Source organism: Engraulis encrasicolus, chromosome 7 (genome assembly GCF_034702125.1).
Source record: "Engraulis encrasicolus isolate BLACKSEA-1 chromosome 7, IST_EnEncr_1.0, whole genome shotgun sequence".
Taxonomy (NCBI): Eukaryota; Metazoa; Chordata; class Actinopteri; order Clupeiformes; family Engraulidae; genus Engraulis; species Engraulis encrasicolus.
Genome location: NC_085863.1, coordinates 57,358,523 through 57,375,071, shown reverse-complemented (window position 1 = coordinate 57,375,071; position 16,549 = coordinate 57,358,523). Strand labels below are relative to the sequence as shown.

At 42.2% G+C, this 16,549-nt stretch overlaps 1 protein-coding gene across 1 annotated transcript in view; it reads right to left on the bottom strand.

Annotated features, from left to right (window-relative positions):
* The window catches only part of LOC134451882 (glycine receptor subunit alpha-4-like), a gene marked incomplete at its 3' end in the record, with an annotated part of 97,985 nt that overhangs the window by 63,142 nt on the left and 18,294 nt on the right, over window positions 1-16,549 (bottom strand). The gene's annotated exons all lie outside the window — the stretch shown is intronic.

Here is a 16,549-nt window from a genome sequence, read left to right as displayed (position 1 = left end):
CCAGACAGAACTTTCCATTGACTTTGAATGGGGTTTCATGTCTGGCAAATTAGAATTGATTTTCTTTACATATATATACAGTACAGTGACTCCAATATGTATTTGATCCCTTGCTGATTTTGCCAGTTTGCCCACTAATAAAGACATGAATGTAATGATAATATGTATTCTAACATGGAGAGACAGAATATCAACAGGAAATTCCAGAAAATATCTTTAAAGAATATATTTGAATTGATTTGTATTTAATTTAGGCAAAAAAAGTATTTGACCCCTCTAGCCAAAGAAGACAAAGTACTTTGTTACAAAGCTCAAGTTGTCTAGCACAGAGGTCAGATGCTTCTTTTAGTTGATGACAATGCTTGTGCATATATTACAAAGGATTTTTGCCCACTTTTCTTTGCAGGTTATTTCTAAAACATTAATAGTTTGTGGCTGTAGCTTGTCAAATGGGAGGTTCAGTACCCTCCATAGAATTCTATCGGAACTATCGGGTTATTGTTTGGAGACTGTCTGGGCCACTTCATGATTGTAATATGCTTCTTCCTGAGCCACTCCTTCATCGCTTTGACTGATATATTGCATATTACTGTCATGTTTGGATCCAAATATTGGCCCACCTTCAGTAAAGCAGCGGGGAACATAGAACCCTTTTTCTGAAAAAAAAAGGGTCCTAAGTTCCCCGGTTGCGGGGAACATAGGACCTGGGGAAGATAGGGATGACCCCATTGGGATCATAGGCAGTAGTGAATTGTGTTAATGCCAAACAGCTTGATTTTGGTCTCATCTGACCACGGCACCTCCTTATCATATCCTAAATCAATGTTTGTTGGAATTTTACAGGATTTTAATCATCTGTGGCATTTAGTGTTTTGAGTTGTCTCAGTGATTTTGGTCCCAGAAGATTTGATATCATTGCCTGGTTCATCCTGCACAGGTCTAGGGTGCTTTCTTTCTGTTCTCATTATCAAATCCCTACAAAAGGTCAAATCTTGTATAGAACCCCAGACAGGCTGATGGATGCTCATTTTGTATTCCTGATGTAACCCCTATAGAAATAGGGCTACTAAATGCAGTATCCCAGGTATTGTCTTATGAAGGCGCTCCAACACTCCCCACTGTTCTGAGAGTAGTGGTCAGTCTGACCCTTCCATTTCCTCTCTCTCTTCAACTCAATCTTTTCCCTGCTGGACACGAGTTTGTGAGCTCCTTACATTCTGACAAGATTCACGATAATTTACCCTCTTAAACGGTCTATTTTTAATAGTGATATAAAAAAAAATTGTGATATAAGTTGCCCTCCTAGGTGAATCCGATGTTCAACTGCGTCAACAAATTGTATCATACGAGTTTTATGTGATGAGAATCTCCGGTGAGTGAACATGTTTTGTCCATGCTAGTTTAACCAGTATTAGCTATGCAGGGAGTTACCTATTAGATAGTGACAGCGATTCCTTCAAAACCAGTCGGAGTATATACTGTGAAATGTGTTATTTTAGTGATGAATGTTGATATTAGTTATCCCTGTTACCGATGCGCTTCCTGTTTGGAAGTAGCGTAATGTTTTCATCCACCTTGGTACACTCCATATCATTGTGTTTTAGTAGTTAGTGAGTGCCTGGCGTGTTGTGCTGCCAATGCTGTGGCAAGCACCACACAGCACGGTGTTTTAAACATTCTGAACAACCGTATCTCACTCATTTCGTGAAGTATTCACGAAAAAAATAGATTAATTTTTGTGGTGCATTCACATTATTGCCCGTTTTTCGTGGTAGGGCAACGAAGCGCTGCCTATTCACTTGAATTGCTCGACTGTTGCCTAGCGACCCACTAGTTTGATGCCCTTTCGGTAGCCTACCGTCACATGGTAATCAAACATTTCAAACAAGCAATTTAGCGTTAAGTTTATGGTCAAGGTTAGGGTTAGGTTTAGGGTTAAGTAGGGTTGGGTTTAGGTTTAGGTTTAGTAGACGGTGGGCTAGATTTCGTAGCTCCTTTAGAAAACTAGTTTCGTTCTCACTCTCGAGTGGCAACTTGATTTTTCTAATACGACCTCCTGACAACATGTAAAGCAATATTCTGGCTGTTACCACGCTGAAAAGTTGCACGTTAATATTAAAAAATAACGAAAATAAAAAAGACTCGGGGTGACGTCACATAATGCACAGTCAATGGGAAGTCTCCGCCCCTCAAAGTTGAAAAGGGAATATTTATCCGCATATCGGCCTTTTTTCATCGGCAGATAATTCACCTAATCATTGAAACAACGTAGGTATTTCATTCCTGACCATTTTCCTGTTACTGGAAAAAATAACACAGCTTGCATTTCTTTACTGACACATACTTTTTTGGCGAATTGATCTACCCCCGTCACCTCATTGCTCTGTTGCTTTGAGGGAACAGACCTGTCCTCTTTTTGACATTTATCTCTCGTTGCCCAATGATGGTCAGACAGTCGAACACTAACAGCGAAAAAGAGCACTTCTAAAAGTTTGAGAAAAATATTTTTTTTTGCATGTACACAACAAGTGAGCCCACTTACCCCCCAACTTGTAACTTTTTGCCATTAAATCCGACGGTTCCGGGTAGCATGCACGCGCTAGCTGTATTCTGCCTCGTTGACTTTGCATTGATGTGACGTCACTCAGTCGGCTAGTTTTTGTTGTCATTTTTATAAATCAATGTGCAAGTTTTGAGGATGGCAACAGCCAAAATATTGATTAATGGGTTGTCAGGGGGTTATATAAGCAAAAATAAAGTTGCCACTCGTTAACACCAACGAACTGACAAGATATGAGACTGGGCCCACCACCTATAGGGGACATAAGGCGTAAGTACCGAAAGGGCGTCGAATTAGTGAGTCCCGAGTGTATCAGCAGTGTTCTGTCAGCACCCCCTCCCCGCCCCTGCAGACGCTTGGATAACCATAGCAGCAGTGGGGCAATTCAAGTGAATAGGCAGCGTTTCGTTGCCCTACCACGAAAAACGGGCAATAACGTGAATGCACCACGAAAATTAATCTATTGTTTTCGTGAAGACTTTACGAAAGGCGTGAGATAGGGCTCTTCTGAAGGAACGTGGCACTTATTTGTTCACATTAAACCACTCTGTGAATTCTGTTTCCAACGTAGCTGCGTTGTGTATGCAGCCATTTGAGTTAAAGGGACACTGTGCAGGAAATGGTCAAAAAAGGTACTGCAACTATGCTGCTCATTGAAACTGGGCGGCCTATTGCCAAATTTGATCTTCACATGAAAGTTTACTAAGTAATAAACAAATATTTTCTAGTGTGATCCAAATACAGTCATTTTTGCAGCTCAAAATGGCTATTTTTGGAAATTCAAAATGGCGGACCATGGAGAAGATCCCCCTTTTCATGTATGAAAAGTGCAATTTTTCCAGTCATAGTGAATACTTAGAATTTGATGGTGGTGTTAAGTATTCACGAAAAAGGTAACATTAGTGAATGGGCAGCATGAATACTGGGAATAAACAACTAAAAATCTCACACAGTGTCCCTTTAAAGCAAGGGAAATGTCATTCTTACTAATGTAAATATGTTATAACAGTATTGTAATGGTTTAAGATGGAGTAAAAGGTGAAATAGTGGTAACACAGTAATGAGCAACATGTATAAGGAAACAATATGCAGTATTTTGTTGGAGTTTTAGTAAAAGCTTTATTGTCTAAGGTCATTCAATATATTTTCTTTACACTTGGGAGTAAGTTAAATAAATACTTACTGTTTATTGTGATATTATATTTGGGTTTATGATGATGAGTCATTCACATTATAGTTAAAGGATAGTTCCGGCATGAAATGAAAGTTTCACCATCGCCTGGATGCAGGCTACTCAATCAGGTGGCTAGGTATGTTTAGCCTACCTAGCCACCTGATTGAGTAGCCTGCATCCGGGTCAGAGAGTTGCAACAGTGAGGCACCTCTGAAAACACTGGCCAGTGAAAGACTGTGTGGTCCGATGATCTTGTGTTCCTCGGTTTGATTGACGAGACCTTTGTGATGAAGTGTGTAGCGTTTTTGAGGTTGTTTATAGCGGGGAAACATCAGAAAATAATAGGCCTATAATTGGCCCCGCCGTGATGCATTGGCTGCGTTTTTCGCCAAAAAGCTTAAAATTAGCTAACTCCATAACGGCGCGGTATTGCCCGGAATGGCTCATCGTTAGATACATTATGTGGCATGGGAAATCGAACTTTCATTTTACGCCGGAACTATCCTTTAAAAGGGATGCATCTTTGGATATGAGATGCATAAATGAGTCTTTATAAGAATTCTTTATACGAATTAAGCAATGAGATCTCAGGAATAGAATACTTATTAGTCTTCCATTGTGTAGACTGGTTTTTTGTTTGGATGAAGAAACTGATGATTCCAAGATGGCGAGCCGAGCCCAGCGAGGACTGAAGATCGTCAGCAGAACGGTGTGGCCAGCCGTTTGACTGCCTCCAGGAAACCACTTGAATCAACGACCAGATAGAGAAACTCTTGCAGACGGACCTCTTTGACTCAACTTGAGGTTTGGAATTGATACATTGGGTCTTCCAAAGGGACAACCGTTTGGGGACACTTTTTTGGATATTTTGGGGGAAAATAACGACATTTTGGAGGAAAATAAGGACATTTTTGGGAAATAAGGATTCAATCGAACTGAACTAAGTGAACTGAACTTTTATTTTGGTTTCTCCTGATCTTTGACTCAGTCACAACATTTAGAAGGTAAACACTGTGCCTTAGTGCACAGCAGGTGTTTATAGTCAATAAATCTGTCAACTGTTATTTTAAGCCTTAGCTCCGAGCATAGGTAGATATTTAGTGCTTTTTCCTACAGGTCATCTACACAAGCGCTACACCTACATTTTGGAAGAAATGCATCAACAGTTGGATCCTTTGTAGTTGGGTCCTTTGTAGCCCATTTCCTCTATTTTCAGGTCTGAAATCTTGTCCCTGATATACTTTGACCACTCTTTGGTCTTTACCATGTTGGTAAGGTTGGAGTCCTATTGATTCCCTCATACTATGGACTGACTCTGCTGATTCAGTGTATCTTTTGTGCATCTTAGTATACAAGGTGTCTATAATTTTGATAAGTTGATAGGAAGTGCCTATCTGGTCTGTGGGACCAGAACTGTTATCAGTTCAATGGCAGGGGATCAAATACTTATTTCGCTCAATGAAATATACAAACGTAAATAAATTAATATATTCACAGTTATTTTCTGGATTTTCTTGTTGATATTCTGTCTTGCAATACTAGAATACATATTATCATTACATTTATTGACTGATCATGTCTTTGTTAGTAGGCAAACCAACAAATATTATTTTTATTTATATTTATAAATATTATTATTATATTAAAATATTATTAGAGGCCAAGCAGCGAAGCTGTCTTTCCTCTCCTTAGCAAGTCTATGGCAGCCCATAGAACCGTACGTAAGAAAATGCTGTAAATCGGCACACACATTCGGGCCTGGCTCAGCATTACCCACAGCAATTAATAGGTCCCCAGCCCCAACGCTCTAGCGCCACCAGCAGGTCAAAGTCGCAGGTACATTTCTGCTTGTAACTTTTGAACCGCTGGGCCAATTTTCAAAAACTTGGTATCCCTGGAATCCTTTGACACATGTCAGGGCTTCGTCGAATGCCCAGAAACTCACCTTTCTGCATGTGAAAACGGTATGCTCCTAGCTTATTCTATTTTTAAGTTAATCAACTTTAAGCGAGCATTAGTTTGGGTAATAATAGCGTTTTCCCCCATTCGAACGGAGAAAAAGGCTTTTTTTTGTCACAGGTGCGCTCTTTTACTCTCCGAGTTTAAATTGAGGGTCTACATGTATTTTCACGCCCGCAGAACAACTCCAGTAGCCTCCAAGTAAACTATTTTGATGCAAAAATCACCTGGTCAGGCTAATGTTCAAAGCCACATGTACTAAGTGCTAGCTAGCTAATGTCACTTGACTAGCCATTTTCGTTCTGTAGAAAAAAGTAGACATGCCAAAACTCGTCCAAAATTAGGTTACTTCTTACTGTGTTGCTGCATGCTGTCTTTCATTACAACCTTCCATTTTACACCTATCTTGATGACCGCAAAACTCCTTATCCTCCCATAGGCATATGTTTAGGAATACGCTAGCAAGGCACTGACAGGACATGTTTTGATTCTCCAGGAAGTAACTTCAGGTTAGGAAGTGGTTTGATTCGCTATAATTCGCTCTTTGCACATAGGGTCTTTCTCAAAGCCTAGGCCAGTGTCCTTCCAAGTGTATCAGCCTAATTAGTCACGCCCAGTGATTGGATACTCTTTATTAGTCACACCCAGTGATTGGATATTCTGTAGAGTTCACCAAAAAGTATCCAATCACTGGTCGTGACTACTTAGGCTGATACACTTGGAAGGACACTGGCCTAGGCTTTGAGAAAGACCCATAGTGTCATGACGACGCTTCCGCGTTTGATAAAGCGGGTAGTTCTACCCGGTTTCCGGTCCGACATAAACAAACAACAATGGCGCTATTCTATACTCACTGTCTGCAAGATTTGCCAAGATTGTCGATATCTGATGTTCATCAATTAGTGAAAGGCTCATCGAGAACATCGACATCTAAACTCGACAAGGGGTTCAAATTGTATGTGTCGTCATACATTCATCAATATGAAGGTAAGTCAATATTCTTACCAGACTTTGTTGCTGTCTTAACGTAGCAACAGGATAGTTAACTAACGGTAGCGACGGTTTGTGTGACAACATCAACCGTGTGTTTATTTTGTTTGCTACATTCCAGGGCTGTAGCCAGCTTTGTGGTGGGGGGGGAGCTTTTCAGCCCGGACTTCATTTCGCTCCCTACTCCAGTAAGCCCCTAAAAACACGAGGACACTTCAAATATTTTAATTCAGACATAGACTGTTGTAGACCGCTGTTACTTTAGTGCAGGGGTTTTCAAATTCACTGACAGTGAGCCTCCCCTTGGAGAAGATGTCAACATGCACTGTGACTACTGAAGCAGATCATGATACTCTCCGTAGGATTGCATTAAAATCTCACACCAATTTATATTTGTATTTGTATAAGTTCTACAAGAACGCCCCGGATGTTCTCCGCTATCTTTGGGAACTGATGAGAGTAGTGTGGCAGAAAGGGATAATCCCCAAGGCGTGGCGAAGGGCTGGAGGTGTACTCATCCCCAAAGAGAAGGATGCAGCTGACATCAACCAATTCCGTCCCATCTGCCTTCTCAACGTGGAGGGGAAAATCTTTTTCAGTGTCATCGCGCAAAGGCTTTCTACCTACCTGGAGAGGAACAAATACGTAGATACATCCATACAGAAGGCGGGCATTCCAGGGTCCTCTGGTTGCTCGGAACATACCAGTATGATTTGGCAGCAGATTCAAGAGGCGAAGAAGGCAAAAAGAGACGTCACCTTTCTCGACCTGGCCAATGCCTTTGGTTCAGTTCCCCACAATCTACTCTGGGAATCCTTCAAGTTCTTCCACGTCCCACCATCCATCACCACCCTGGTAAAATCCTACTTTGAAGATCTACAGTTGTGCTTCTCCACGCCAGACTTCACAACTTCCTGGCTACGTGTGGAGATCGGCATCATGGCCGGCTGTACAGTCTCACCTCTGGCCTTCACAATGGCCATGGAGATCATCATCAGGGCCTCGAGGTGGGTGGTTGGAGGAGAACGAACGAAAAATGGCATTCGTCTACCACCCATCCGAGCTTTCATGGATGACATGACCACACTGACCACCACTGCAGCTTGCACCAGACGGCTACTTGGCAAGCTGCAGGAAAACATCAAGTGGGCCCGGATGAAATTCAAGCCGAGCAAATCTCGGAGTATCTCCATTGTCAAGGGAGAGCTGAAAAATGTGAGGTTTTGCATTGATGAAGACCCCATACCAACAGTGTCTGAACACCCCATCAAGAGCCTGGGCAGATGGTACAATGCAAGCCTCAAGGACAAGGACCAGGTGAAGCAGATAAGACAGGACCCTAGCAACAACTTGCAAAGCATCAACGGGACACTCCTGCCAGGGAAGCTGAAGCTCTGGTGTTTGCAATTTGGACTTCTCCCCCGGATAATGTGGCCGTTGACCATCTACGACATCCCAATCACAACTGTGGAAAAGATGGAGCAAACTGTGACTGCCTATGTCAAGAAATGGCTTGGAGTTCCCCGCTGTTTGACTAACATTGGTCTCTACGGCAAAGGAGTCCTTCAGCTACCAATTACAAGCCTTGTTGAAGAGTACAAGTGCTCTAAAGTAAGGCTCCTGTTGACGCTGAGGGACTCCAGAGACCAGACCATCAGCAAGGCTGCACCGCCACTGTCAACTGGACGGAAATGGACACCATCAGATGCAGCGCAGCATGCCATGTCAGCTCTAAGGCATACTGACATTGTGGGGCATGTCCAGATGGGAAGAGGAGGCTTTGGGCTTGCACCAAGAAAGCCATCTTGGAGCAAGGCCTCAACTTCAGAGAGGAGGAGAATGGTGGTAGAAGAGGTGCGCCACCAGGAGGAGGCTGGAAGAAATGCAAAGGCTGTGTCTCTTGCCAAACAGGGACAATGGACCAGATGGGAAGGACTGGAGAGGAGAGAACTCAGCTGGAGGCAACTTTGGGAAATGGAGGCAAGTACCATAAGCTTTATCATCAGAGCAACATACGATGTGCTACCATCTCAAAAAAACCTCCAGGACTGGTATGGGGAAGATCCAACCTGTTCCCTCTGTCCATCTCCAGCTACCCTTAGGCACATCTTGACCGGGTGTAAAACCAGCCTCACACAGGGGCGCTACACTTGGAGGCACAACCAGGTCCTCAAAAGTTTGGCAGCAGCTTTGGAGACAAAGAGATCCAACATCAACTCCTCACCTAGGGCATCCAACTCCATCAAAGCTCAAACATTCATTCGAGAGGGACAGCCAAAACCCAAACACCCCCCTACCAAGCCAAAACTTGGAAAGTTGGGCATGGCTCAGGATTGGAAGATGCTTGTTGATATTGGACAGCAACTGATCTTCCCACCAGAGATAGCAGCTACAACACTCAGACCAGACTTGGTACTCTGGTCTCCCTCTCTCAAAGCCGTCAACATCATTGAGCTCACAGTCCCATGGGAGGGTGCAACAGAGGAAGCCTACGAACGCAAGAAGCTGCGCTACACAGAGCTGGCGGCTGATGCACAACATCGTGGCTGGAACGCGCAAGTGTACCCAGTGGAAGTAGGATGCCGAGGTTTTGTGGCCGCTTCTACCATCAGGTTTTTAAAAGATGTTGGTATCCAAGGACAGGCACTGCGACAGATAATTAAATCCATGTCTGAAGCAGCTGAAAGAAGCAGCCAGTGGATTTGGATGAAGCGGAAGGACCCCTGCTGGGCTCAAAAAACATCAGGACACACTCACTAGGCTCACTCACCCAACACCCTTTCTCCCAACCAGGAGATGAGGGACCAAGGTATGCGGTCAGTTCCAAGCCTGACTCAGGGGAGTGGACGCCCCTGCCATGGACTTGTGATTGGGCATGGGACACAAACTCTGACTTGTTCACCCTGTAGCAGGCCGCCATTAATGAGGGTGTAGTGTTGAAAGGCCCCCTGATTCAAAGGAACACTACTGACGATGTGTCCTAAATTGACAAGGTACACCCACGCACCCCCCCACCCCCCGCCCCACACGCCACTCTCACCATCAACGAAGCTCATGTGACTCATGTGTAAAACATCTAATGGCACAATGGATAGTAACACCATCTTGTCCAGTGTTTATGAATCAGTCTTAACGCAGTAACAGGATAGTTAACTAACCGTAGCGACGGTTTGTGTGACAACATCAACCGTGTGTTTATTTTGTTTGCTACATTCCAGGGCCGTAGCCAGCTTTGAGGTGGGGGGGAGCTTTTCAGCCCGGGCTTCATTTTGCTCCCTACTCCAATAAGCCCCTAAAAACACGAGGACACTTCAAATATTTTAATTCAGACATAGACTGTTGTAGACCGCTGTTACTTTAGTGCAGGGGTTTTCAAATTCACTGACAGTGAGCCTCCCCTTGGAGAAGATAAAGACAGCCAAGCCCACATGTCAACATGCACTGTGACTACTGAAGCAGATCATGATACTCTCCGTAGGATTGAATTCAAATCGCACACCAATTTATTTAAGCCAGGTGCAGACTCAAAAATGTAAAAGTTCAAGGTAAAGAAAGGTTGAGATGCACACCGATGATCACCAATCCTTTTTCATTTCAAAGCGATTCAAGCTAGGGATGCAAATGATTAATCGACTTTAGATTAGTTGTCGAGCAAGAGGTTGCTTGATCAAAATGTATTAATCGCGATTAATCGCTAGAGGGCGCTAGAGACTGTTGAGTAGTTCTAGTTCTAGTCCTATTCAAATCCAGGGTGCGCAGATTTTATCTATTAAATCGTCATTGCAACTTCTAGAGTTCTTGTGGGTCTTTTGGAGATGTGCACTTGAATCTGTGATTATGCCAAGCCCAATTGTGTAAGTTGTTACTGTTTGAATTATGAGAAAAACGATCTTTCAAGACAGGCAAGTGTCATTGCGAGCAGCATTTCACTGTAGGCCTAGGGTTACGCTTGCTATGTTAGCTTAGCGTGCTAACTAGCGAAATCACAAAAGTGGTTATTTCAAAGTGTGAGCTGTAATTTTAATCACTAACACCCTGTCAGATATCAAGACTAGTATTAGCTGAACTGGGCATGGTAGTATATGACCATGCATGAAGAGGACCACCATCTGTTCAATTTCAGGTGAATCCATGCTGTAAGTTAGCTGTAAGTGTTGTTGTCATAGCTCCATTCATTCTCAATGGAGCCCGTTAGCTTATTAGCTCTCCTTACAGGCACAGGAAATAGCTTTTTTTTGTTCAGAAACGAACTTTGTTGACATTACTATGCATTATGGACAACAACACACCACCCAAAATTATTTTGAAGCGTATAAAATTAAAATGCTTGTGGTTGATCATGTTGGCTGACACACCTATTATGATACACCATCACGTTTCACTCAACGTTTTCTGTCATCATATCTCAGGCAACTGCAAGGCAACAGAGAGGGGGCGTGGGGCTACTTGTTCACTCCTGGGTGAAACCAAGCAATGCCCCCCCAAAGGTGGTGTGGAGATGCCATAGAAAACATGTCTGCTTTCTTTTCCTAATGTATAATTACTCGAGGAATATATAATATAATATAACATAATACATTCAAATACAATATGGGCTTAATGATCATAATGTAGGCCTAATTATCATAATATAATTTAATATAACAATATAGGCCTATACTTTTTGAACTCAGTGTTTTAACTATTTAGCTGATATTTTAAAAGGCCCTATGAAATTCAGGTGAAAAAAACGCCGCTTATCAATTAATCTTAAATCGATCGATAACACTATAAACTAATGATTAATGAATTAATCGATAATTTGCATCAACACGGCCCCTTCTCTACCAGAATCTAATCTGGGGTGTACTTACTTTTGTGGGCAATGTTCAAACATTCATGGCTGTATTTTGATTTCTTCTGAGTGAACAAGAAATGTAAGCGGTTATATATGTTGTTAAAAGGTCACTAATCATTGTGTCAAAAGGAAATTTCTCTAATGCTCTCCTATGATAAGATATACTCACAAATCTGCAAAGATGTGAGGGGTGTACTCACTTACATGATATACTGTAGGCTATGTCTTGTCCTTACTTAAACCAGTCTTATTCAAGGATGCAAAATGAATGTTTCAATAACAATTGATTTTTTTTCATTATTAGGCCTATTAAATTTTAGGCCTATTTCTTTTAATTTTAAAGTTTAGGATTCCAATACTGACCAAACAAATCCATTTGTCAATTTAAATCATCACTTTGCTTAAAATTGCGTAAAAATCTGATTAACTGGGCTGAGTTGGTACACTTTCAGTGTCAAAGCTCAATGACCTCTAGAGGTCAACAGAGGCCAGATTGAGCTCGGCATATTGCAGATTTGAATTCAGCACACCCAAATTGACAAAATAAGACTGTTTGCCGACTTTGTCTCACAAATGCCTTGGGGTGTCACAATCTTGGATTTCGGTCCTAGTCTAGTATGAGGGAGCGGGGTATCTGAAATTCAGGATGATAATATGCCAAAACCAACCACTCTCCATATAACAAGCTGTTGCTATAGCTACCCACCTTCTCATACGTGTTGGATGCACCATACCGGATTGTTTTGTGCTACTTTTGTGTCCATGTGGTAGAAGGATTATTTGTGATGAAATGCATGCTGCCCAGCCCATCACCAGAAAAACCTTTACGACATAACTACATTAAATTAAATTTAATGTGTTGGATTAAACACTGCAGAGGTTGACTCGTGTGTGTGTGTGTGTGTGTGTGTGTGTGTGTGTGTGTGTGTGTGTGTGTGTGTGTGTGTGTGTGTGTGTGCGTGCGTGCGTGCGTGCGTGCGTGCGTGCGTGCGTGCGTGCGTGCGTGCGTGCGTGCGTGCGTGTGTGTGTGTGTGTGTGTGTGTGTGTGTGTGTGTGTGTGCACTGCTGTGCTGTGAAAAACAGGCATTTGATGTGCTGGATAACCACAGAGGATGAGTATTGTGTGTGTGTGTGTGTGTGTGTGTGCGTGCGCGTGCGTGTGCGTGTGCGTGCGCGTGCGCGCGTGTGTGTGTGTGTGTTGTGATCCAGTTTTACCAAGAAGCAGACTAGGCAGTTGCCTAGGGCCCCACCAAATTTGCCCTTTGTATCCCTGCCATGGTAAATACCAGCAAAGGTAATTCAAAAGAGCCCCATGTTTATTTTGTCAAGGGGCCTCAAATGGGTAGCATGGGAGTTCACAATGGTAAACGGAAACAAGTGGAGACTATGTACTTGGCTGGAAGGGAGAGAGAGAGTGAGAGTGTGTACACATGAGTGGACAGGCAGCAGCCATGAAGCGAGAGAGAAACTCTGGCCGACCGATCTGATGATGTGCATGTGGGCGAAAGATAAATATATTTTGTTGGAGCAACTGCCAAATGTGTCATGAAGCGGCCTTGTTCAAGTGCTACTGCCAGGGGTCTTGTGAAATGAGCAGACCACATCTAAAACAGACCTAATTTTATTGGGCATGTGACGAGACGAAGCAGAGCACAGTACACTGCACTTTGCAACTGAATAAGATGACCAAGAGTCAGATTCACATTGTATTAAAGAGTACATGTACGTAGGCAGCTTTACTAAACTCTAAGACGTAGGCTAAAGAGAGGCTATGTTGTTTCACTGGGAAAGAATTCAAATGTTAGGAATATAAATAGTCATTAATGGGGCTCCGTTCAGTACAAACGTATTTTTTTATATAATGCAAGTGCCATTAAAAAGTGCATTAAATGTGTATTAAATTAGTGGACTTCAGGAAAAGGGCAGGCCAGAACATACAGTCAATCCAGAAAGTATTCACAACGCTTCACTTTTTTTCACTTTTTTCATTTTATTATCTTACAGCCTTATTCCAAATGCTACAAATGAATCTCTGTTGTCAAAATCCTACACAAAATATTCTATTATGACCATGTGAAAAACAAGTTGTCTTGACAGTTTTGAAAATTTATTAAAAAAATAAAAAACAAAGAAATTATTTTTACAAAAGTATTCACAGCCTTTGCTTAATACTTTGTAGAACCACCTCTGGCAGCAACTACATTCATTTTTTCATTTCGAAATGAAAAAGGATTAAAAGGGAGGTCATCGGTGTGTATTTCAACCTTTCAGTACATTGAAATTGTACATTTTGAGTCTGCACCTGGCTAAAATAGATGGGTGTGAGTTTTGAATGAAATCCTATGGAGAGTATCATGATCTGCTTCTGTAGTCACAGTGCATGTTGACATGCATGCATCTTTAGGTGTAATTCAGATTTCCAATGTTGACGGCATCCCTACATCGCCAAACCATGTCAGTCCCACAACCATGCTTGACTAGCCAGATGATGCACTTTTTGTGTAAAACTCACTTGTTTACCACCACACATGCTTGACGCCATCTAAAGCAAATTTGTTTATCTTGGTCTCAAGAGAGATGAACAGACCAAGAATATGGATCACTGGAACCATGTTGTGTGGTCTGATGAGACCAAGATAATGTAGGGGTAATCCTACATTTACTGGACGTGAGGAATATTCTTCCTCACGCAGGGGCACCAATTATGTAGGATCAATTGCAGTTATGCAATCGAAATTACATTATTGGGTGTGGATAACTTCCTTGCACGGCATGCACCATTAAATGTTAGGGAAGTACAGTAATGTAATTATAATTACATTAATAAGTATAAAATTCTTATACAGTTCCAAATATGTAATGTGTTATTACTATATGTGAGGAATAAGAGTATAAGAAATGATGCATGAAGAGTGTGTTAAACTCTTCGTGCTGGGTATCAATAATGTGTAGGTGTGTACTTATGGAATCGCCAATTGTCTAATTAAGGATTGCATAAAGCACGTTTCATGACCGTCTCATAAAATCATGACCATTATTGAGTAATAATCTGAAGGTTTTGTGTGAATTCTTTTCTGGCTGACTTCGTAGAAATTGTTCAAATAAGACAAACACAGTTCACCACAATGCACATTTATTGTAAAAGCATCATCCGGCCATAACACTGATACAGCCAATGTGACTTGCAGGGCATAAGCACTTAGGTAAAATATACAATATATATACAAGGGGTATGAGAGGATGCGCTATGCGTGTGTGTGTGTGTGTGTGTGTGTGTGTGTGTGTGTGTGTGTGTGTGTGTGTGTGTGTGTGTGTGTGTGTGTGTGTGTGTGTGTGTGTGTGTGTGTGTGTGTGTGTGTGTGTGTGTGTGTGTACGCTATGCGAGAGAGAGAAAGAAAGAGAGAGAAGGAGAAGGCGCGCGCTCGGTGGGCGCCGCGCACTCCTGTTACTGCGTGTGCGGAGCGGTGGGAGGAGAGAGAGAGTGAGAGATGTATGTTCGGTATGAACTATGGCTCAAATGATTCTGCGCAGCTCGGGCGCGCAGAACCGAAATATGAGTTACAAGGAGGGTTAAGCTTTCGGCTGATGAAGCGGGAAACTATCTTCAAGATGAGAATTCAAGCTGATCAGAGAATACCGTCCTTTGTTTAAAGGCTACAGTATAAGTGGGGGAAGGGAAAGGGGCGCTTGGTGCTCTTTCCAACAATAGCTTACGTCCTCGACTCGATAACTCTATGGGTTAGAAACACTGGTAGGCGAGTACATTTAGGGTTTAACCCAAAAAAATTGATACAAAAGGTTTTTTTATGGATTCTATTACTATTGGACCTGCTAAATGACATACTAAAAATCTAGTAAAATCTGACTTCAACATGGCAGCCATAGGCTTATTATAAGGGTCAAGAGACACTCCAGGTGAATAGGCCAAAAAATGTAGCTTGCCGATATCACCATAAAACTTAATCCGGTGATTACTCACATATTTGTGAGAAAAAAATGTATTGCAAGTTTTCTGAAATGTTATGTTTTAATATGGTAATTGGACTATATCTAATTAAATATGCATTAAATTTCAAAATGCAAAACCTCAAAATCTGAAAAAGCCAAGCTCAAAATTACTCTTTTATTTTGTTTCTAGTAAGCCAGAAGATATCTTCAGAAGAGATTATGGACATCTCTTTTTGTTTTGTAGTAAATCTAAAAATATTTGTGCGCACACCAGCTAGCATTTTTTTTTTCAAAACATGATTATTTAACATCTCTCTTAGATAAATAATTGAGTTTTATGTGTCTCATGTTCTTCCAGACATTCTTTGAGTCTGGTGGTATCATTGTTAGCATGTATCAAGGGCAAGGTCAGATATCCTCAAATCATAGCCTCTCCACAGAGGTGTCCTAAGGGCTGGTGCTGGGACTCCTATTTGCCATGAACACCACATCACTGGGCCATGTTATCTGTCCTCACAGCTTCTCATACTACTGTTACACCGATGAAGCACAGTTACTTTGTGCCAGATGACTCCACGGTCACACACATTTCCGCTTGCCTCTCTGAACTATCCACAAGTATGAAGGAATGCAACCTTCAGTTGAGCCTCACCCAAATGCACTGCTGGTGATCCCAGCCAAAGATTTAGGTTGCCATGCTATCAAGCTCAATATGGATTCTGCTACTGTTGCCTCAAATAAGGCCACAAGAAATCTAGGTGTCATTGTTGATGACCATCTATCATTCTCTGACCACATAGCCTCAGTTTCCCAGTCATGTCCTCTTTCTCATGCCCTAATTGAATACAAGGCCCTGACCCTTGCCTATGACGCTACAACAGGCCCTACTCTGGCTTACCTGAAAGCTATGCTAAAGCCCTATGTCCTTTCAGGACATTGTCTGTCTCCAGTACCAACCGTTTCACCTTGCCCTCTACTTACACATGTAGTGGCTCCTGTCTATTCAGTTCAGCTGCTGAAAGACCCAAAATACCTAGTGACACCATGGTTCATCACTGATGATGTGCCCTGACAAACAGCA